Source organism: Mus pahari, chromosome 2 (genome assembly GCF_900095145.1).
Source record: "Mus pahari chromosome 2, PAHARI_EIJ_v1.1, whole genome shotgun sequence".
In the NCBI taxonomy this organism is placed as follows: Eukaryota; Metazoa; Chordata; class Mammalia; order Rodentia; family Muridae; genus Mus; species Mus pahari.
The window spans coordinates 116,257,561-116,279,965 of NC_034591.1; the positions used below are offsets into that span (position 1 = coordinate 116,257,561).

At 45.3% G+C, this 22,405-nt stretch overlaps 1 protein-coding gene across 8 annotated transcripts in view; it reads right to left on the bottom strand.

Moving 5' to 3' along the window:
- The window catches only part of Foxp1 (forkhead box P1), a 591,308-nt gene that overhangs the window by 568,645 nt on the left and 258 nt on the right, over positions 1-22,405 (bottom strand). For 3 of the 8 annotated variants that reach the window (XM_029535517.1, XM_021188969.2, XM_021188975.2), the window contains exon 1: positions 20,531-21,081. The exons of 1 other annotated variant lie outside the window; for it this stretch is intronic. The gene's annotated coding sequence lies outside the window, so the exon portion shown is untranslated. Of the gene's footprint in view, positions 1-20,530; positions 21,084-22,405 lie in introns of those variants that run through there. 4 more of the 8 variants (XM_029535511.1, XM_029535512.1, XM_029535518.1 and 1 more) reach the window with 3 other exon arrangements.

Sequence of the window (22,405 nt, forward strand, 5' to 3'; positions counted from 1 at the left end):
GGGGGAAGGGGGAAGGTAAAGTATGCGTACATGCACGCCTGGTGTGCATGTACAGGTCAAAGGTCAACATGGAACAGATTTGTCAATTTGTCTCCCTACTGTTTTTGGAGACCAAGTCTCTCAGTGAAACTGGAGCTCACCAGTTCCGCTAGAGCTGCAGGCTCCTCCTACGCAGGCTGGGGTTACAGGTGTGCACTGCAGTGCTAGTCTTTTACATGGGTGATGGGGGGTCTGAGCTCTGGTCTTCATGTTTGTAGACAGAGCAAGCAACTTCACTGACTCAGCAAACTCTCTAAGGCCTACAGTGCAGTCTTAAAGACCATCACCTCAGGAGACACTGCTATCTGGAATTACTAAACTCACAACAGATAGTTCATCAAGCACCAGGCCATGACCCAGCCACCAAATATTTTTTTTTATGGATAGAAGATAAGACTAAATCTTTACAATTAATTATTCTAAAAATTGGGCCTATACAAATGATTTTTCTGAATTAGTAACTGGAAAATGACTAGTTTACAGTTTAAGTTAAGAAGGAAATGGCAGAAATAGTTAAGTTATATTTCTAGAGGAAATCATGATGTACAATTTGGGCACCCCCCCCCCCAGATTATTGCCTTCTATATATCAAGTGGTGAATTTATAAGTTTCCCTAAAAAAAAAAGGTTATAGAATAATAGTTTGTTTCTCTCCAACTACAGCAACAAAACACTGGTTCCACTAAAAACCAAAAGAGCTCCTGCAAACTCACTATCAATCTTGGTTAAGTCTGAGTTAGGAATTATCAATATCCACCATCTTTGGATATAGTGCATCTACTTAGAGAGTTGATTTCCAAGGTCATGGCTGCCTGCACCTGAACCTTTGTTCCTGCACTGTACAGGCAAGCAGGGACTGAGGAAAAGGTCAACAGCACCCCTTGGGGACCAAACCACCTTTTCACAGGGGTTGCTGAAGACCATCGGCCATTTACATTAAAAGGTATTTACATTCGGATTCATAACAGTAGCAAAATTACAGTTATGAAGTAACAATGGAAACACTGTTATGTGGGGGGAGGGGGTCACCACAACAGGAGAATTCACATTAAAGGGTCAAAACATTAGAAGGGTTGAGAACCACTGCTCTAGATAATATGGCAGCATTGTGTCTGCTCCACTAGTTGTCATAGCTACCAGGTCAAGGTAATCTCTACTCCAAGATGGAGATCACCTCATACCTGGAGAGAAAGCCTCACTACATAAGAGCAAAGGTCCACCATTACCCCCGATGGCCGGAATGACCATAGTCACCATAACCTGTGTATGACTGACTGTTCCCTAGACAGTAGGCTGCTCTGGAAATACCATAATGTTTCTATCTTTATATTTTCCACTCACAGAACATAACCTGTGTTATACAGAAGCAGGAATGGTCATCGAGGCAAGTCACTCATATTATCCCCAGATTCCAATGCATGGTGGTGACTCGCACACATGGGAAAAAGCAGTGAGAACATCGAGAAACTGGAGTCCTCCACATTGCTGTGGGAATGGAAAGCAGGTGGGTGGGAGGCTCCTCAAGGGTGAAACGCAGCAGGTACCGTATCCCAGCAGTTCCACTTAGGTATGTACCCAGGAGAACTGAAAACATATGTCCACACAAGAACCCATATGTGAACGCTCACGGTAGCCATACTTACAAAAGCCAGAAGCGGAAGACAGGCCAAGTGTCTATCCACACGTGGATGAAAAGCACAGCCAACAGATAAAATGGGATGGTACTCAGCCTAAGGATGGATTACTGATTCATGCTACAACATGGATAAACACTGAAAACATTACACAGACATGCAAGGCCACACAGATAACTCCACTCACAGGCATTGTCCAGAATAGACAAGATACAGAGTGAAAAGTATGTCAGCTGGTTGCCTAGGGGTGAGGAGATGGGAGGAGAAGGAAGAGGCTGCTAAGTGATAGCCAGTGACTCTTAACCTTCCTAGTTTTCCATTACTTGAGGTCGGGCACAGACTGAAATTCTTAAATGGGTACTTTGGGAGAGAGACACTCATGTCATTTTTATCATAGCACATTGTACTAATTACTGTTAATTTCTTGTTGAGCCTCATTTATAAATTAAACTTTACCCTAAGTATGCAAAGGTCGGTTCTGTCCAGAGTCAGCATGCAGAAGGCACTTTAGAATAGATGACCCATGGGTGAGAGAGACTGTGTGTGACCCCAGACAGCACCCACACCCACCGGACTCCATCACCATTACCCCAGGACATTCCTCTGTGCTGTTCCTTCACTTCCCATGTCAAGGCCACATCTCCACCTTCATGGACAGGGAGGAGGAAGAAACGTCAAGTCAGCGGTTCAATGAGCAAGCTGACATTTCTCCTCTTTGCAGAGCCAGAGCTGCTATCCACTGCTGTAAACATGTCTGTGTGTCCCACTCTGCAGCAAAAGGAAGTGGCCGAATGTGAAAACCTGATGAGAGTTAGGGTTTAGAACCGAGACTCTGCAAACAAGGCTCTGCCTTGGACTTCTGCCTCCTATGTTGGGAAGCCACAGCAGGATCTAAAAGCATTCAACTAGAGTCCACTAGATGGCTGCTCTCCCCACACTGTGGGCCCCACCCGGGGAACCACTGGAGGCCCTGTGATGGGCCGAGAGCTCACCATGTTCTAGGCCCTCTGCCCCGTGCTAGGTGTGTTATAAGTCTTCCCTTCGCTAATCCTCATCGCTGGCTCTAGGGCTCAACACTAAGATAGTATTTTGTGGGTAAGGAAAATGAAGCACAGAAATGTATAATAGCAGGGCAGTGTTATGTGGCCTGTGAGTGGTGAGGCTGGAGGTCAGAACCTGACCTTCAGGCTCAGAATCTGATGCACTATGTGTGGAACAGGACTCACCAATGCATGGTGATCCTGATGCTTCTGGGCAGTCACAGAGACCACTACATTCACCTGTGTCTGAAGGTGGAGGCCGGGCCAGGCTGGGCCCTGCCCACACTGTCACATTATGCCAGCAAACTGAGGGTGCAGAGAAACCTACCCAAGGTCATGTAAATACTGACTACTAAACAAGACTTGATCCCGCTCTGTCTGGTTCAGACAATGAAGTCTAGTTTTTCATGCTCAGGTCTGTAGCTAACCTGTGGTTGACTAGCTTCACGGTTATATGATCAGGACCAAAGAACCATGCCCTCCCGTTCACTCCTTGGAGACAACAGGAAAAGATGAGCAGTGCCCTTGATAAATGAGACTTCTGGATAAATCAGTGCTAACCTAGTGACGTTAGAATAAAGGAGCCAGTCTGCCCATACAAGGCAAGGGGAGTGTGTGTGTGTGTCTACATATATGTGTGCACAGCCAGAGAGCAGTCAGGAAGGACCAAGCTCTGCCAGGTCTCGCTGCTTTATGGGGTCACACAAGCAGACTGAGATGGTACGGGCACTCCACACACATACATGTGGCCAAAGGTAGAGAGGACTGTCCCAGATTGTGAATTAATCTGTGTAAACTGTATTCAATGTACTCTATGTCCAAGAGGTCACCAGAACTAGGTCAAGAACAGAGGCACTTTACCTCTTCTACAGACAGGACAACCATGGGCTTTTCTGAAATCTTACGACAAAGACCAGAGTAAACCTGAAAGACGGCACTCTACCTAGATATATATACCACTGGTCAACTGGAAGAGCACGCGAACATTTGGAAAGCCCAGGTTCCAAGCCTCAGGTCTGAATGAGGAAATGTGGAATGGAGCCTCAAGATCTGAGACCTTTCAGCTCTAACCCAATGCTCCTTCTCTGCACACGGCTGAGGATCTTCAACAATCGTGTGACATTCTAGGGCCCCTGGACAGATACAGTTGTGTGTTCATACCAACCTGCTCCCAGGGCCAGAGTTTGCTACCCACACCTTCAAAGGAGACTAGCAAGCTGGTGCCAAACAGTGGTGTGACTTCCCCCTTACAGCCCCCCTGGCACACATGAATACCCAGGGCATGCCAGATTACTGGTAAGGTGATAACGCTGGTGGCACATACCTGCTTGGCACCATTGGAATGAGGCTCCCTTGGCCCACCTAAGGTTTCACTTCCTGTTATCTGGACCTACCCCAGTGGCAGAACACCCAGCAAACCCAGACGTCAGAAGCTTAGCCAAAAGCAGAGACTCTGCTAAAGCAGGTCACCCCTACCTCAGAGCACAGACAATGAACTTGGGTCTCCACTGCCTACACCTCGGGAATGAGGTACTGTCTTCCATCTCTGAACCACCCTTGCAAAATCCATCCTTCCTTCTGAGCTTTGCCCACTTGATACACCTTTTAGCCAAAAAAGATGCACACATAATAAATAAAAAGAGTAACATGTACACTGATGGTTTTTGCAGAACAAATTTAGCCCGCAGAACAAAAGAAATGTGTTAGATTATATCTGGTTAGGGTTCCCTGTTGGTGGTTATTTTAGGGTGTTGTTTGTTTGGGGGGGTGGTTTTGTTTTTCTGTGGGAGATGGTTGGTCTTTTGGTTGTTTTGGTTAGGTTTAGTTTTTGTTTCATTCTCTTTGTTTTGTTTTGTTTTGTTTTGTTTTCATGATAAGGTTTCTCTGTGTAACCCTGGCCTTTCTGGAACTCATTGTGTAGACCAGGCTGGCCTCAAACTCACAGAGATCCACCTGCCTCTGCCTCCCAAGGGTTTTGTTTGTTTTTGGAGATGGAGCTTCACACTGTAACCCAGGCTGACATGAAACTCTCGGTACACAGCCCAGGCTAGCCTCAAATTCACAATCTTTCTACCTCAGCCTCCCAAATGCTGGCAGTACAGGCATGCACCACCATATCAGGCTATTATACATATGCACTTGTCAAAGAGGGAAAGCAATGGAGAAGTTAAAAGCCCCAACAAGTGTTAACCAATTCTTCAGCCCACAGTGCCTGGACTCAGGCTGTAGCCGTTCACCACAGCACTGTGGTCTGATTGGCACATGAGAACAAGTGAGATCAGGATTCAGTTACATGCCGGCCGGTGCTCCAAGCTCAGGTACCTCAGCCTTAGCCCAACTTTGTGTAACAAGAATGAAATGGTTTGAGCAGAGCTCAGGTTTGTTCTAATCAATTGAGTTGGGAATTTAAATTTCACTGTGAATGCTAACAATCCTTTGGGGAAGTTACTTTCATTCTTTCCTGAAGAAATGGGCAAATGGAGAGAAAACCACCCATGAGTCAGGTCTGTTGATAACAATGCTTCTGTCATCCTGTCCCTGATGTAGTGAAGGGTCAGAAAATAAGAGTTCATATTCTTTACAGCACTCATCAGCATTCCCCAAGCAGACACTGTACAAGGACCCTGGGCCCTTAGCACATGGTAAGGCAATTGCATCAGTAAATTCCTCATGGAACTCACCACAAGGATGTCTGATTTAGATTTTAAGCAATTTGTTGTATATAATTTACTCTCTCAAGGAATCTTACTAACTATACATATTTTGTATGTGTGGGAGTGGGGGTGGAGCTAAACAGACTCTTAATAAGAAATTCAAATCAAGGCGGCACCTGCCTTCTGGCCTAATGGAAAAATCAATCTGTCAGGTCTTAATTAAGTACCCAGGCTAGAAAAAGGCACCGGCTCACCCTTTGTATACTAACCTCTCGGATTTTAGGTGGTCAACTGTAAACAAGGGCTCTGTGATTCAGAAATCAGAATTACCATAAAGAAAACCCATAGGATTCTGGGCAGTCATATATTTAGTAAACCAAAGAGAAAAGATGAATGATGTAAGACTGTTGACAAAGAATCCCAAGAATAATGAATGACATTGGTTTTGGGCATCCAAGTGATATTTGTATCAAAACACCTGAGGTTATCCCAAAGCAAGCTGGGGCAGCTGGTGGTCAGAGAGGAATGTTTGCTGGCCCAGTACTAATTTTGAGAAAATGGATGAAAAGGTAAATAAATATGGACCTTATAAACAAGTGAATAAATAAATAAATACACATATTTTACTTCTACAAGGGTAAATAAAATCCCTTACATCCCCTTCTATGTTTCACATCATCCCTAAAGAATGGAATTGCAGAGGTAAGAACTCCAACTGATGACCAGGGAGATGACTTCAGCCAGGAAAGCACTCATCCGGCAAGTGTGAAGACCTCAGATGGATGGCCAGCATCTCTGTGAAAAGGTGGCATGCTCTTCCTAGCTCAATGCTGGGCGGCAGAGACCGTGGGTCCCTAGGGCTCACTGACCAACCGGTGGCCTACCTACTTGGCAGGCTCTAGGCCAATGAGAAAGTTTTCTCAAAACAATAAGGTGGCCTGCACCTGAAGATGAACTCTCAGGGTTGGCCTCTGGTTCCACGCATGTGCCCGTGGGAAAATAATGTAATTCAAATCTAAAACCAGAGAGAAACCCCTTAGGTTGGCTAACTTTGGGATCACTGCAGTAGCATCAGTAGTTGCCATAGTGATTACAAAGATAATATTCAATGGACATCCAATGGAAATATGAAAATGCCCTGAAGGAAAGGTTCTGGTGCGGTAGAGCCACCCCTGCTTAAGGGACAACAGGGGTCACTCTCTGTGGCTGATTTGTGCTTCCTTTTCTCCTATTAGCACATCCTAGGCTGATAAAGTCAACCCTTGTTCTTTGTGGGAAACACTCCAAACCTCAATTGGTTCCGAAAGCACATCCTCCTATAAATCACAACATGTGTGATACCAATTTCCCTCCCTGCAATCTCCGAAGGCCACAGAGACTTAGAACATCCATCCCGGCTAGGCCTCTGCATGCTCTACACAAACTCTTTACAGCCCTTCCCCTTGGCTCTAGACAGACAGAGAACCAGAAGAGTTGATCCCTTCCTTGCACGGAGGAAATATAGGCACAGCTGGAAGAAAGGAAGAAAGTTCAAAGGGTTAAGAATTCCTTTTGTCAGCTCTTGTCATCAAACAAGCACAAGGAAAGGAAGACGTGAATACAGTGCCTCACCATAAAAGGTGAACTCAGGTCATTGGAAGAATAACTATTACTAACACCCAACCACCAAAATTGCATGGGCTGATACTTTGATAAGGCTTTGCCTAGGCTGCTCACGTGCACCTCCTGCTGGCCAACCCCAGCCACTGGCCCTGCCAGTAAGACCATCAAACTCAAGAAACCCCTTGAAACTCAAACAGTTAACTACTCACTCAGGATGCCGGAATCTAAGACAGACTCGAAACCAGTTACAGAAGAGACTCAAAACCACTTGGTTCAAGGTGATGCAGTTAACAGTTTAAAATTCAGAATTAGCTAATTAATTAATTAAAAACCCATTCTCAGCTTCCAACTCAAGGCTTGAACCCCCATAAGGGAAGCTCATTTCACCCTCCTGGACACATGCATCCTCAGGCTCACTGGCTGGCTTGGGTCAACCATTCCAGAGCATGAATAATTAACTCCTCCAAGCAGAAGCACTCTCCCTGCACGTTCACTAATTCACACACTGAAATAAGACAGTAGATGCTGGCTCTTTCCTGAGGCTGAAATCCAATTTAACATCCAGAAACCTCCTTCGGGAATAAAGGCCAGGGCAGGTGACCGAGTAGAGGCTAATGAGGACAGAAGGTAGTCAAAGGTGAGACCCCAGGGGAGAGCTAGAGGAAAGACAGAAAGGCAGGAGGGTACATGAGCAGATTCGAAGCCTTGAAAGCCATCACTACATTGTCCTGCAGAGAAGACCCTGCATCACATATGGTAGTGGTTGTGAGCACAGCTACTAGCACACTTCTGACTTTGCACCACATGCCTCTGATCTACTTCACATTCTCTGTCTTTACTGAAAGTTCAAAGGGCTCATGGACTCAAACTTTCTACACTGTCAGAGGAATTTGTTTCATAGAATTCTAGCACTCTGACACCTAAGCTCCTGCTTCTCCAAAGTTGATATAGAGAGAAGAGACAAAACAGTTGTTTTTCATCTCACCCCAAATCCATGCTCCAACCTGCAATCCAACATGATACTGCCAAAAGAACACAGGAAAAGCAAGACACAGGTGCCATATACATCCATTACTAACCTCAGGAACTATGACCATGTGAACGCTCTCTCAAGTCAGTCACTCCCTGATACTTTACACTATGTTACCCACAATCGGGCCCCTGACTTCCATCAACATGGCTCTAAAGGCCTACTCTCTACACCTCAGGACTCCTATAGACACACCAAACAGCAGAGAACATCTGGCCTTCCTAGTACTGCTCTCAGAAAGAAGCAAATGACATATAAATACACTTACTGAAGGACAAAGTAGTCATAATCGAGTAGGATACATTATGATATGAGAAAGTGCCCCTGGGATAGAGATGTAGCTCTGTGGTAGAGCTCTTGCTCAGCCTGCCCACAAGCCTGGGCACAGTCGGAGCACCACCGACCTTTGTTACAGTGAGAAGTCAAGTCTGATGGGAGGGGGTAGGTGGTTCAGAGGGAGCCTGCCATGATAGTACAGCATCTATGTAAAAAGCCAGCCATGATGGCACATGCTTGTAACCTAGCACCAGAAAGGTGGGGATGGGTGGATCCCTGGGGCTCACTGGCCAGCCTAGACTAACTGGAAAACCCTGTAATATAGTTTGTCATTTTCCAAAAATATATCCATATGTCCATACAGTATATAGTTATGTACACAAACACATTTCCTTTAGATACATGCATGTGAATTTATACATCAACGTCACATCCCCTCTCTAGATTCCAGTCTCCTAGGGACAAAGGTGCAACTGGCTTGGAGCATCAGTGAGGTCCTCTGGAGAGCTGATAGGTCCCCCACCCCTACCTCTGACACTAGGATGTAAGAAGCCTAGCAAACTCCCCCATTAACGCTGTATGGCTCAAAAAACAAACTGGCTCCCACTTGCCTCCTCATTCCAATACAAAACTTTAATGCTCACTTGGCAAAGGAAAAGAGAAAGAAAATACTTTTACAGATATGTATATAGATAATGAGTATGACAAGCTACAAATAGTTTAAAGACATCATTTCTGACTTACTGATTGTAAAAGTAGCCCACAGTCTAAAGATACTTTTCAGGGCTCAAGTTCAAGGTCAAAAGAAAGGGTCACCCTTTTTGATTCTCTGCTCACATGTGGAAGCATGGTCAGGCCCCCTAGGATTTCCCTATCAAGAAGAGAAGAAGGTGCCAGAGCCAGGCTTCTCCGTGACCACCCAGGATCTGCGCTGTACACAGGTGCTGGAAGATCCTGCGAGATCGCATAATTAGGAGCATTAAGCAATCATCTCTTCACTCAGGCAGTGGGAGAAAGGAAAAGCAGGGCCTGGGCGACGCTTTGGGAGATAAATTCCACAGCTTTTCACCAAGTTGAAATCTTGGCTTTGGACACACATAAAAATGAGCCTGGCTGATCTTAGCTCCCAGTGGATATCTGCCAGATCGCAATGGTTGACCCAGTTGGCCCGCCTTACCACAGGGAAGACCACTGCTGGAAAAGCAGATGGCAGAGCTGGACAGAGCCAGCATGGGCCCTGTACAAGGGACAGACATAAGGGAAAGCAGGACTCACTGGCCCAGGCCAGGGTGCGACTGTGCTTTCCAGAGAATCTATAATAATGCATCCTTGGAAGAAGTGTTCTCCAAGCAGGCTCCCATCAGACTCGCTCGTATCTTTCAATCACCGGTTCTTACAGCCTATAAAACACAGTTCATTATTCTCCTTTTCTCTCTTGTCACTTAGTACAACTGTGCATCAACAAAACAAGTGCTGACTCCTATTTACAGAGACGCAGTACCCGCTACAGACTAGGACCACTGCTTCCCAGAAGGTCTAAAGATGCCACGGTACCAGTGCTGCTAACACCTCGCTGAAAAATCACGACCAAGTACAACCTTCTTTGCTACAAGCCACTCTGCCTAAATCAAACCTGCTGTTTGATGGCTAACAAGCTCTACCGTCCACACTGAACATGTCCTTCATTTCCAAAGAGCACTGTCCAAACATTCCCTTCTGTTAGATTTTCCTCCCTTCTGCAGAGAAACATTAGCTACCTTTAGACTATTTTGTTTAACATCTCCAGCCATTTGTGCTATTTACTGAGTACCTGATACTCTAATAAAATGTCAGCACAAATAGCCAAGTTGTCCAGGACAAAAAAAAACCGTACGTTTTTCCAGTCCTCTCTGGTTTGTCAAGGTAAACATTTCGAGATGGCCTCTGTTAGTCCTGCTGACACAAACGCCTTTCCTCTTTCCTCTCAAATTACCAAAGATTATCATTTTACTCTGCAATGAGCCCAATGAAATTGAAACTCTGTACATCAGAATTAAATATGTTCCATCTACTCAGAATGAACAGTGCATTATTTATCACTAATACTTAATGACAAAAAAGAAAAAAAAAGAAAGAAAAAACCCGGGTAACTTTCCCCGATTATACCGCTGATGACATCCCGCCTCGCACCATCGATTCTCGTGGTCATTAGCATAATCACGGAGCCTCAACTCCAGCTTCTGCAGCAAGTTTGGTAACAGAGCTGAAAGTAGACACGCACACTATTTTAAAAACATGTTCTGATTCCCATCTAAGCATATCTTTATTTATATGGCTTTCTTACCATCAAAATGCCAGCCCTTTAAATTATGCAGAAATCACTTTCTCCACTGAAGAACAAGGTGCTACATCATACCAAGGCTACAGACGTATAAAGAGCCTGTTAATTAAATGTTGCTCTTTAACTCACTACCCTGCATATGCAACTCTTAAGTTCTAAGCCAACTCTTTAAATAAGAATGAGGAAATGGACAGGCTCCTTCAAATGAACGCCTATTTCCCCACTCCCACCCCTCCCTAACAGAAAAGACCAGCCACTTGAAAGATTATTTTTAATCAAACCCCCTGATAAATGGTTGAAATTATTTAATGTTATTTTCCTCTGAAAGTACACACAAATAAGCAAATTAGACAGAATAGGAGTCAGGAGTGAAGGCTTAGCCCACATTTTATACTGCTAGGTTTGGGGTTCAAATGTCAAGCATTTGTTTTGGGTTAAAATTCAACACTACAAATGGGTCACATGGAAAGGGGAACTCAGGAGCCGGAAAGCTGGCCGAGGGGGAAGAGCATTTGTTGCTGTTGTAGAGGTCCTGGGTTCAATTCTTAACTCTCACATGATGGCACATAGCCTTCATCACTCTGGTTCCAAGGGATCTGACTTTCTCTTATGACCCCCCCATCTGATTTCTGCACACACATGGTCCATATATATGCAGGAAAAACATACAGAGCTAAAATAAGAAAGGAAAAAGGGAAATTAGCTACTGCTATACATACCCATATGGAAGAATTTCACTAGCTATACTGAATACTTTTTTAAAAACCAGGTTGCCAAAGAATACATACAGTAAGGTACTATAATATAGACCTTTGCACATGAATGTAAGATCCTCTTATGAGGAATGCATACTTTATATATTAAACATGTGTGAATGTTTTATACTCACACACACACACACACACACACACACACACACACACGGAGCAAAAACCTGCCACCTGAGAATGATGTCCCTCCTCTAAAGGGCTGAGGACAGGTGAGACCAGCAGCCTTTTTACCAAACCACTGTGATTTTCAAAGCTGAGCCACAGACACAAAATGCTCCAAATAACTATTCTTTGTTCCTTTGGTGCCTTATATATTTCATAACCCAAATTTAAAAATACAAACATATAGCTTTTAAGACAAAGGTCTGTCCAATACTTTCCTCTAAAGTCTTCCTCGCTGATGGATGGAGCCAGCAACTTTGCACTCGGCAGTGACCCTAAAGCCTTGTGTCCCAAAAACAAATCCATTTCCAAGGCTTTCAAAATCACTTATTATTACCTCATGCTTAAGGAATTCTTTACCAGTAGGACTATACTATGGGAAAGTCATCTCCACCACAGAAAGTTTCTATATTTAGTAAAAGTAACTGTCCTGTTTCCGAAGCAAAACAAAACAAAAACGGACTCTGAACCGAGACGTCTCCTGGGGATCTGTTCAGTGTTCAGTTGCTAGGCATGCCAGCAGTCCCTGTGTGTGACATCAGAACACAGGGATGACAGAGAAGCCTGGGGAGGACCCTTCCATCCCGGTCCTGGAATGTTTAGAAACTGGGCTGGAGTTAACTCAGACAGAGAGGTGGTGGCAGAAGCCGCCCCCTACCCCACCCCTGCCCCGTAACTCCCTTTCTTACCCCCAGCCTCCCTCCACTCCTGTCCACAGTGAGGAATGGAATTGCTCCTGGTACACTGAACCCAAGTGAGAGCCTCATATTTACTGTTAGCATGCATCCTGCTGCAACCAAAGCCATTATTTAGAAAAGACAGCACATTTAGACAGCTGAACCTTCCTTAAACACAGAGAAGACGCACAAGATGGAAACAAATCTAGAAGCATACCGGAGAAGTCCCTGTAAGAAACGACTTTAATACATATGTTTTCTCCCAACCTCTCGGCACCATACACGGACAGTGACAGTTTCTCAAAGTGCGGTGTCCCCTACTTTACAATATTCGACAACCTGTTCTCTGTGTAATTAAACACAGCCAACTTCCTATTCAAAAATCACTAGAACACATCACTAAAACAGGACTGCTATTGATTCCCTAATGAAATATCAGTTAATTACTTAATCTTTCTTAATGAAATGATTAACATCCTCTCAACAAGCAAGACCCCTCAGTCACCAGCATGCTGAGATTTCCAGTGCTGAAGTTTAATCTACTGGAGAATTTTTTATTTTATTCTTTTTTAGTGCATAAACATTTGAACAGAAGCAAATGAACTTTGTGTCACCCAGCATCAACCTAAATGGAAAGTCCTAAACAGCAAGAACAGTTTTCAGCTGTTATTAAAATGAGGCCACACCAGAATTAAAATGCAAATTAGAAAACCAGTTAAGAAAAGTCTGGGTAACTTCAAAAGGTCCGTGACAAACACAGACCCCACCCACACCCAAATGTCAGGACAACTTTCATGTAGGTAACTTGGATCTGAGTAGGGAGAGCTACAGCTGAAGAGCTAAGTACCTGCACAGGGCTCCTTAGCTAGCACCTGATCTCCCTTATCGCATAATCTTGGAGGAGGCATTCTTGATAGGATTCACGTCTGTATTTGTGTGGCATCCTTGGCTGGGCTCTTTCCATCAATATCTGTGCATGTCCCATCACATACACAGAGCATCTCCCAACATGCTTAGGGAAATCAAAATACTTGTGCCAGCAGGTTAATCTAAGGAATAGACAGTTTAGATCTTGAAATCAAACTTGAATGATGAGAGTAGAGAGGAAATCCCAGAATGCCATTTGATGGCAACCAACAGCCGCAAGGTGATCACATCACCCAGGAATACAGAGGGAGACGAATCATGAAGGGGAAGACCACACGCTTGGTAGAAGGAAATGACACTCTGCAATGTTCCTTCTACTTGGCTGAACCCTGGGGCTCTTATGTAGCCTGTGCATCTCCAGGCAATGTTTCCTTCTGTGCCTGACTCTGAGACAGAAGCTTGCTCACCTTTGTTAAGGATCTACAGTGGCCAAGCATGCAAATCCTCCTGAAGGGCGGCTGCAGGTAGTCCTGTGACTCTTGAGCACTGAGGTCATCAGTCTGCTTTCTCCTCTCCCTGCCTCATGCACGTGAAACTGTGGGTGGTGTTTCCCTCAAGCACAAAGCCTGGCCCCATCCCATAGGTGGGGAACCAGGAGCTGTGTGACCTCTGTGTTTGAACTACAGCTCTGTTGAGAGCTCATGTTTGGTTAAAAAAACTATTGGTCTTCACTCTAAATACAAACAACAACAACAACACAGGACTAGCTTCAAAACAAAAACGGTCAGTAACACCCGGCAGGGTGGGTTTTGATGCCTCCCTCCAGTAGCAGCAATCACCTGGGACCATGGGTCTCCATGCCACAGGCATCTGAACTACAGCAGAAATGTTACAAATGGACTCTTCTGGTGAGTCATCAGTAATTCTGATTCAAGAGCTGGGCAGATGGACAGTGGCTTTAGTGCTTGTTCCACAAGCAGGGGGACCTGAGCTCAGATCCAGTACCCAGGTAAAAGCCAGGAGAGGCTGCATGCACCTGTAACTCTAGCACTGTGATACAAAAAGACAAAGATGCTCAGCAGCCTACCTGAAAAAGAGCCAACTCCAAGATCAGAAAGAACCCCCATCGCTAGGAAAGCGAGCAGAGAGCAATAGATAGAACAGAATACTTAGCCGCCTCCTCCTGTCTCAGTACACACCCAAGAGTTCTGATTCAGGAATGAGTACTTTAATTAAACCATCCTATCCATATGCATTCTCAAATTCATTCTTTGTCTGTCTGTCTGTCTCTCCCTCCCCCACCCCCTCTCTTACACACACACACACACAAAAAAAAAAAAAAAAAAAAAAACACGGGTGAATAAGGAAACTTGTTGGCTGCCTCAGGCTGTAGTGGTGCACTCTTTTAATCCTAGTGATCAACCCTTGGGAAGCAGAAGCAGGCAGATCTGAGTTCAAGGCCAGCCTGGTCTATAGAGCAAGTTCCAGAAGAACCAAGGCTACATAGTGAAACCCTGTCGTGGAAACAAACAAAATCCCCACAAGCCTGCCTGCAACCTCCATCCACCCCTAATAAGAACATCTACCTGGGTCTCTGTGCTCACCTTGCTGAGGGAATGCACAGCTCCAACAAAACGGACAAAACACTCTTCCTCTATGCGCTTCACTCACTGACCTGAAACTGGAAAAGAAGCCCCTGCTGTTGAATTACTGAGCTCAAAGGATAGCCCTCCATCATGTAACTCACAGGCAGGAGCCTTGAAGACCCTGGAAGCAGACAAAGTAATGCTGGGATGTATGGGGGAGACTGGGATGTATGGGGGAGACTGGATGTATGGGTGAGAGGAAGACACTGGGAAGCCACACTAGGTTTGATGCTGGAAATAGAGCCCAGTGTTCTAGTCATCGGGCAAAGCACACGGTTAGTAAAAATCAAGAGAACCTGGCAAAATGGCACTGGTAACAAATAAGCATGTATCCAGATACAAAATTCAGAAGATAATCGCTGTTTTAAAGGAAGAGAATCAGCTCTAAAATATAAACAGGGACCCTCAGCAAACCGTTCTTGTCTTCTGTGAGCGCCTCTGAAAGCCAAGCTAGCCTTTAACATCTTCAAACAGGAGGACACGCTTGCCAGTCAGTGGCCCCTCCACCTCAGCTACTGATTTAACAGCAATAGGAGAGAGTAAGCCCATCACAGAAGGATCCTGCAAGGAAAGACTGGAGTAGTGAACAGAACTCTGGAACAGGATTGTGTGTGCATTCATTCTTTTTTCTTCTTCTTCTTCTTCTTCTTCTTCTTCTTCTTCTTCTTCTTCTTCTTCTCCTTCTTTTTTAAAAAAACTATTTTATTAAAACTGTGATTTGGAAAGAAAGTGCAATTAGCTCAGGACAGGCACTGCTGAGATGCACTGAACACACCAGACATATGTAAATATTTCACGGTATCAGTTCCGTTTGAGTAGACCTGTCAGGATATTTACAGGGCTTGACAGTACTCCGCTCTTTAATTAAAATTTTGCCCAGATACTATAATGTAATTTAAATAGATTATTAGTTGTCAGGATCTAATATAAATTTTGTTTACGATTTAGTTACTTTAAGTACTGGGATTGAGGAAACTAATTTAACCCAACAACTGAGTGGCCTGGAAGAGCATGATCAAGCCACCGGAGAGCATCCTCTGCACTCAGCCCAGAGCCTTGCCTGACTATGGCATCATGGGAAACCTCACCAGGTGAAAACAGCTCCCCCCCCTTCCACCCCACCCAGTGCCCTCACCAGTGAGTGCTCTGGTGAAACAGAATGACTGGGGAGGTCAGAGGCAGGCATGTGCACCTGTTCGGGGTCCTGGCCTTGTCTTCACACGCACGTCTTTCTTTTCCTGCCTGCCTACAAAATCATCTTCTCACTTTCAGAACAACACGCTAACAACCCAAGAAGCACCTGTTGTGTTCCAGAGGCAAAGCATATGTTAAAAACCAGTGTCAGAACTGCAGAAAGAAAAACAAGTCTGGCAGAGATGTCAACAAGCTAACCTGGCCCCCACACCTCACGTTCAGTAAATGTGGTTAGAAAGGAACACAGCTTCCAGCCCTCTCTCGTGAATGGGAGCTGCCTTTTTACACAAGGTTTGAAAAATGCCTTTCCACAAATGGACAGTAACTAATAAGAATAATTTACTAAAGAAACAAAGAAAGCGATCTAATTGTCTTTCCTAGCTGCCATACACTTGATCTCCACAGGTTTCCTCTCTGCGGAGCACCAGCCTGGAGCCCACAGAGCAAGATCACCATCGGAGGGAGCAAAAGCAAAGCATTCCTTGAAATCAAATGTTCCTTACATTTATTTTCAGGTTGGGAACACAAGCCAAATGGGCACTACATCCCATTAACCTTGTGGTCACGTGCACACTGAGATAAAGAATCTCCTACGGACTGGAAGGGTTAACTGGCGTGCAGAAGGCATCCTTATTTGGCCAGGTTTGCCCCTATTTTAAGAAGTCATCTCATCTCACACACTGCTGCTGCTGCACCAGCTTTTGGCATTCCTAACTTTAATTCATCCAAGTATCAGACAAGAAGTAATTTTCAAAATTCAGTTGAAGATGGCTCTTTGCATACCACGCCTGGCCTGTGGCTGAGTGGCCTTCAGATGACTGAACAAGCAAAGGGAAGGATCATTTGGAAAAACATGCAAACCTTTCTGGCTGGTTTTTCTCACATGCTCAGTGTTTGGTCACTCAGTGGGATTTACTGCAGTAAAAAAAAAAAAAAAAAACAAAAACAAAAACAAAAACAAACACAAACACAAATAATAAATGTATACACAAAATCTCAATGTATGGAATTCACTTGTTCAGTCATCAAATACTTTTCTTGGATTTATTTTCTTTACACAACTAATTGTTATTTATAGTCTAGACTTTAAAACATTCTCAAAGACAATGGCTACTATTGCTTACTTAGCAAAACCAGCCTTTACTCTGACTGAAATGTATAAAAGGGGTATGATATGTAACAGAATAAGAAAGTATGAAAAAGGTACTCAGTAAAAAAAATTGTCTTAAATAAAAAATACCACCTGTGTAAACGAAGTTAAGCTCTGGAAACCCTTCGGAAACCTGCAGCAACAGCCCATATTCAATGCCTTCAAGTTGCAATTAAATTGTAGTAATTTAAGATTAGCAGGAGAGCAGAGGGCAGCTGAAGGCCTTTGCAGGGCTTCCCTCCCTACTTAATGCTCTGCACTCGGGTTAAATGAGTTTCTTTAATATAAGTACTTTAAAGGAACCAAATCATAAACAAAATTTATACTATTTTCTGTTAGTCTAAAATCTATTGAAATTTGAGTGATGTGTGCCTAAAATTATTTTTAATTGGTAAACCTCTGGCTTTTCCCTATGAATTCTCTCGATATAGCCACTGAAATGGGATCAGACCTCTAGCACCTAAAACTTTTCAGAATACACTGGGGGGGGGGAGGGGCAGAAGGTGAGGGAGAGACAGATGAGACAGAGGTAGAAAGATATTGGTACAAAATTAAGTTTAAGTTTCAAGTGAACCATGCAAACCAACTACACAGGCATGTATTAGGGATGTCTGCAAGGGGAAGCTGGACTCCAAAGGTTATCGCATGTGCTAGCCTCTCCCTTCTCTTTCCTAACTCTGGTACTGGTCATGCTGTAGTAAAATGTATTTGTTTAGGAAATAGCCCAGTTGTTCTGTTCACTTCAACAACTGCTGCCAGCACAACACCCTTCCACAGAGCCTAAGAGCGCAAATGTACAAAGGGGTCTGGGAAGAAGCAAGGAAAACCTGAGTCACAGGCAAAATAAAAATGCTAAGGCCCAACATTAACTCGATTAACTTCTGCTATTGTTGGTACAAATGATTTAACTAGAAAATATTTACAGCTTTTTAAAAAACATGATATAGTACAGAAAATTGCCTAACACCATCCATGTGTATGTTTAACCCACATTGCTTAATTATACAATAAAGGTAGGCCAATAAAAGGGTCAGACTTTGAAACATGTTGTGTACCATGGTTATAAAACTCTAGCTTATAAAAAAGAAAAAAAAAAAAAACAAAGTAGTCACTATGTGACAGTCAGTAGGTAATTAAAAATACAAGCCTTATGTGACAATGACTTTTACTCTTCTGTGTTTACTTGTCCTATTTCATACTTTGTTCTACTTAATTAAAGATGACATTTAATTTATAGATAGTTTGTAACTGGAAATAAAGTGTTACATAGTTTACACTTCAGGATTTAAATATAAACATAGTATCTTGAGGACATCTTTAGAAATGTAAACTCCTTAGTTTGAAACAGTTATTTTGAATAATTGATATTTCATTGATATTACTTTGATAAACCTGTGAAAATAAAATGCTAAAGAAATTACTGTTATGACTTTCCTTTAAAATGTGAAATAGTTAAAATTTCCTAGACAACAAGGGAAGCCAAGTTACAAAGAAACTGAAAATATAAAGTAGCAGCTGGTCATACTGAATGTCAATCAAAAAAAAAACAAAACAAAACAAAAAAAAAAGAGGTCATGTGTAATCTAGAGAAGGCTCTGAGAAGGCTCTACCTCTTTTTAAATTCCCAAACTGGGCTTTATCACTTGAGTTTCTTCTTTTTGTTTTTTAACTACAACAGCAAATTTAAACCCTCATATATAAAACTCTGGCTCCCTAAGAAGGCAAACCTTCTAAGCTAGATGTGAGAAAATGTTATCTAACTGGTGTGGGAGTCTAATGCTGGGAAAAAGAAATCCACGGTGAGGTTCTGGTTAACAAGTAAGACAAAATTCAGATGACTTAATATTCTTTGGATACCTTTTTGGGTGTGTTCTCCTAAAAAAAAAGAAAAAAGAAAAAGAAAAAGAAAAAAGAAATGTATTACAAAATAGTAACTTGTTTAGCATCCATAGGCACTCGAAAGCAGCCCAGAGGCTGGTCATTTCCTTCCAAGTGAAGGCTTCACTTGCACAATAAAGACAAGCATTTGCAATGGTCCATTTCTGCATAAGTGAACATATAGCCTTGCTGGGTTCTCCCTCATAGCAGTTCTTGACAACAACCCGGCAGCAGCCTTGTTTGATCTCCCCTGCTTCCTTAATTTGGGTTGTCAAGGTTCAGCAGTTGGAAGCTGTTTACTTTACTTTTCAAAAAAAAAAGTGAATTTCCCCCCTCTCTCATACAATGACTAATCCAAAAGGGGGTGTGTGTGTGTGAGGGAGTTATAGCCACTGGTGAGATGCTAAATCTTCCCCTCCTTGCACTAAGATTTTAAATGACACTTTTTGAATGGTGTTTGAATTTTATTTATACTTTTAATGCTCTTTAAGACGTTTCAAAGAAGGGAGGGCAAACCCACCCCCCCCCTTAAAAAAAAAATCTGTGCCCAGTTTTCTTTTCCAGACTCTAAAGAGATATATGCACTTCAAAATCAAAACTCGAATGGAATTCTTGAAGATGATCTGAAATAGAAATTAGCAAGGACTCTGCTGCCTCCATCAAGCAAGACACCCCGGATAGAACACATCTCAAGCCTTACTAGCTCTCTCAAATTCTCATCAACCCAGTCCCCAAACTCATTCTCGCTGTGAAAAAAAAAAATGAAGAGTGAAAAAAAAAAAAGGCAAGAATTTGGGATCCTCCAATACATTTTTCAGAAACAGAAAAAAAAAATCTTAAATATCCTTGGGTTTTTCTCAGTTCATCTATTTTTCGAGTTCTTCCAGGCTATGGCCCAAGGAAGATGTAGTGCAAGGGTTTCAACCGGCAGACTCTTCAACCGGAATCCAAAAATGTTTCCGCAGCCTTCTTGTTTGAAGAGCAGCGAAAAAAATAAGAAATCAGAACTCGGAAAATACCTGGAACTTGCCGTGAGAGCAACCCTGGGCAGTGTATTGGGTAAGCTCAAATGCAACCCAATGAAATGTTCATTAATTTCATGATTCTACCTAAGGCACCCAGATGAAGGGACTGGGGGTGGGGTGGAAGGAAAAAGGAAGAAACAAGTTTCATTTTGGGTCCTCTAGTCAAGCCATAAGAAAATAAATTAGGTTGAAAGCGTAGGATGAGCCTAGCCTAAATCAATACACTTTGAAATCAGCCCAGCTAGAGTATTGGACACAATGGCTTGGAAATAATTAATAGTTATAAGGGGGAGCGGGCTGAGAAGTAGAGCGAGGGATGTCACATTTTACACTTCACATTGCACGCTAACTTTGATCTCCAGATTTTCGGATTCCGGGAGGAAAGTGAGAGAAAAGGGGAGAAAGCAGGTCCTGTATTGGCTTTCACCTACCAGCCGGATGGGCACATTCCTTGCTCCCCCCCGCCTGGTCGCGGATCTCTGGTTGCCCAAGCTGGCTGGTACAGCGCCCCGGCTTCCTGGCTTCTCCCCCCACGCCCGCGCGCCTGCCACAACCGCCTCGACTTACCCACCGAGTCCGGGGAGGAGGCGCCGGCAGCTCCACGCTTCTCCGCGCCGCCGCCGCCGCCGCCGCCGCTGCCCCTCGCCCGCTCGCCCGCCGCGCGCCGTCCTCCTGGGGCAAAGTTTCGGGGTCTGCGATCGACAAGAGACCGGGGCGACCCTCAGCAAGTCGTCCTTCCGTGAAGGTTGTGGGGTGGGAGACTCGAAGGGGACGAGGTGATTAGGCGGAAGGGGCCAGGAGCAGAGATAGAAGGGGCAGCCAGAAGGAGAGGACCCCCGAGCTCCAGGGAACAGGGAAAGAGGATGCGCCGCGGGGGATCCCTGCAGGGATCGGGAAACCCGGGGCCCGGCCTGAGCCTTAGTCTCAGCACCTTCCCGGGATCTTACAAAGTTGCAACAACAAAAAAGGAGGGGCAGGACTGGGGGAAAGGGGTGGGATAGGGCTGCGGTGGCAGGCGCAAGGTTTGGAGTTACAACTGTTTATTTAGTCCTTAGGCTCCCAGGGGGCGGGAGCTGCGCGGGAATGGGGGTGCTGCAGGCAGCAATTTCCAAGCAAACACTGGGGTGGGGGGGCATGAGACTTTGTTTCTGGGCGCGGAGCTCCCTGGCGCCCGTGTGTGTCACCGCCAGTCTCCCGGGACTGAGGCGGAGCTCACAACAGGTGGGGAGGGGGGACAAGGAATCAAAGTTTCCGAGCGCAGCAGGGTGTGGGGGGGGGAGAGGGGGAGGCGGGGGCGCGAGGAGGCGGAGGCAGCAGATGACCACGACCCTGCGGCAGCTGGCAAACTCCTCGGCTCTCGGCGCCGCCGCCACCGCCTCGGTCCCCACCCGAAGCGCGCGCCGCCTCGTCTGGTCCGCTCCGGAGAGACGTCTCCGAGGGACAGGAACGGAATACCGAGAGCACGGGAGGAAAGCTACGCGCAGGCGAGAAACGGAGAGCCATCGGTGGCCGGGACAGGGCCGGAGGGGCGCGGTGGCACGCGCGTGTCGCAGAGAAGATCCCTGAGCTTAAAAGACGCAGGGGTCAGAAGCGAAAGTGTGTGGTGGCGGGGGTGTCGAGAGTACGAGCGCCGAGGGTTCTCGAGGTGCGCCCTGTCCCCAAGCCCACTCGCGATCTTGCTACGGCTGGCGCGGGCTCTGTCTCTGACAAGCGGGGGCCGAATGCGCGTGGGGTGCGTGTCTGGCAGAGGGTGCGCGGGTGTGTGTATGAGTTTTCCAGGCTCTCAGGGGTTAGCTAGAGAGCGTCCACACCGCTGAGTTCGGACCAAAACACGCGTGGCTGCAGGGATGTCGCCAAGCACCGGGCCCAGGGCGCAGGCGTCCCTGCTCAGCCCTCCAGCGTTCTCGGGGCAACCCGGGGGCACAGAAGGGGCACGCACCCTTGGATAGCAGGGGAAAAGTTTGCTCTAAGTTCAAACTTTGAGCTCAGAAGATGATGCCACACGCCCCCGCCTACCGCGGCCGGGTCCCGCGTACCCGCACCAGGCAGCCACCAAACGCTGACACTGGGCACTCAAAGTTGCGACAGGCGGCCTGGGCTTATTGATCTCTCTACCCGAGAGACTCAGGCGAGCGCAGAGAGGCGCGAGGGGCCGAGGGGAAGGCGAGTTGGTCTGTGAGGCCACCACCGCACCCCACAGTGACTTATGCAAATGGACCTAAGGGTGCGGGAGCCTCCCGCGCTTCCTCCAGCCCGGCACCCGCGCGCGGCCCCCACCCACGCAGAGCCTGGGCCCCGACTCCGGAGCGAGTGGAAGATAGAGGGTTGGGGGAGATGCACGTGGAGCCTGGAGATTAAAAGTAGGATTTTTTTCTTTTTCTTTTTTCTTTTTCTTTTTCTTTTTTTTTTTTCCTTTTTTTTTCCTTTTTTTTTTTTTTTTTT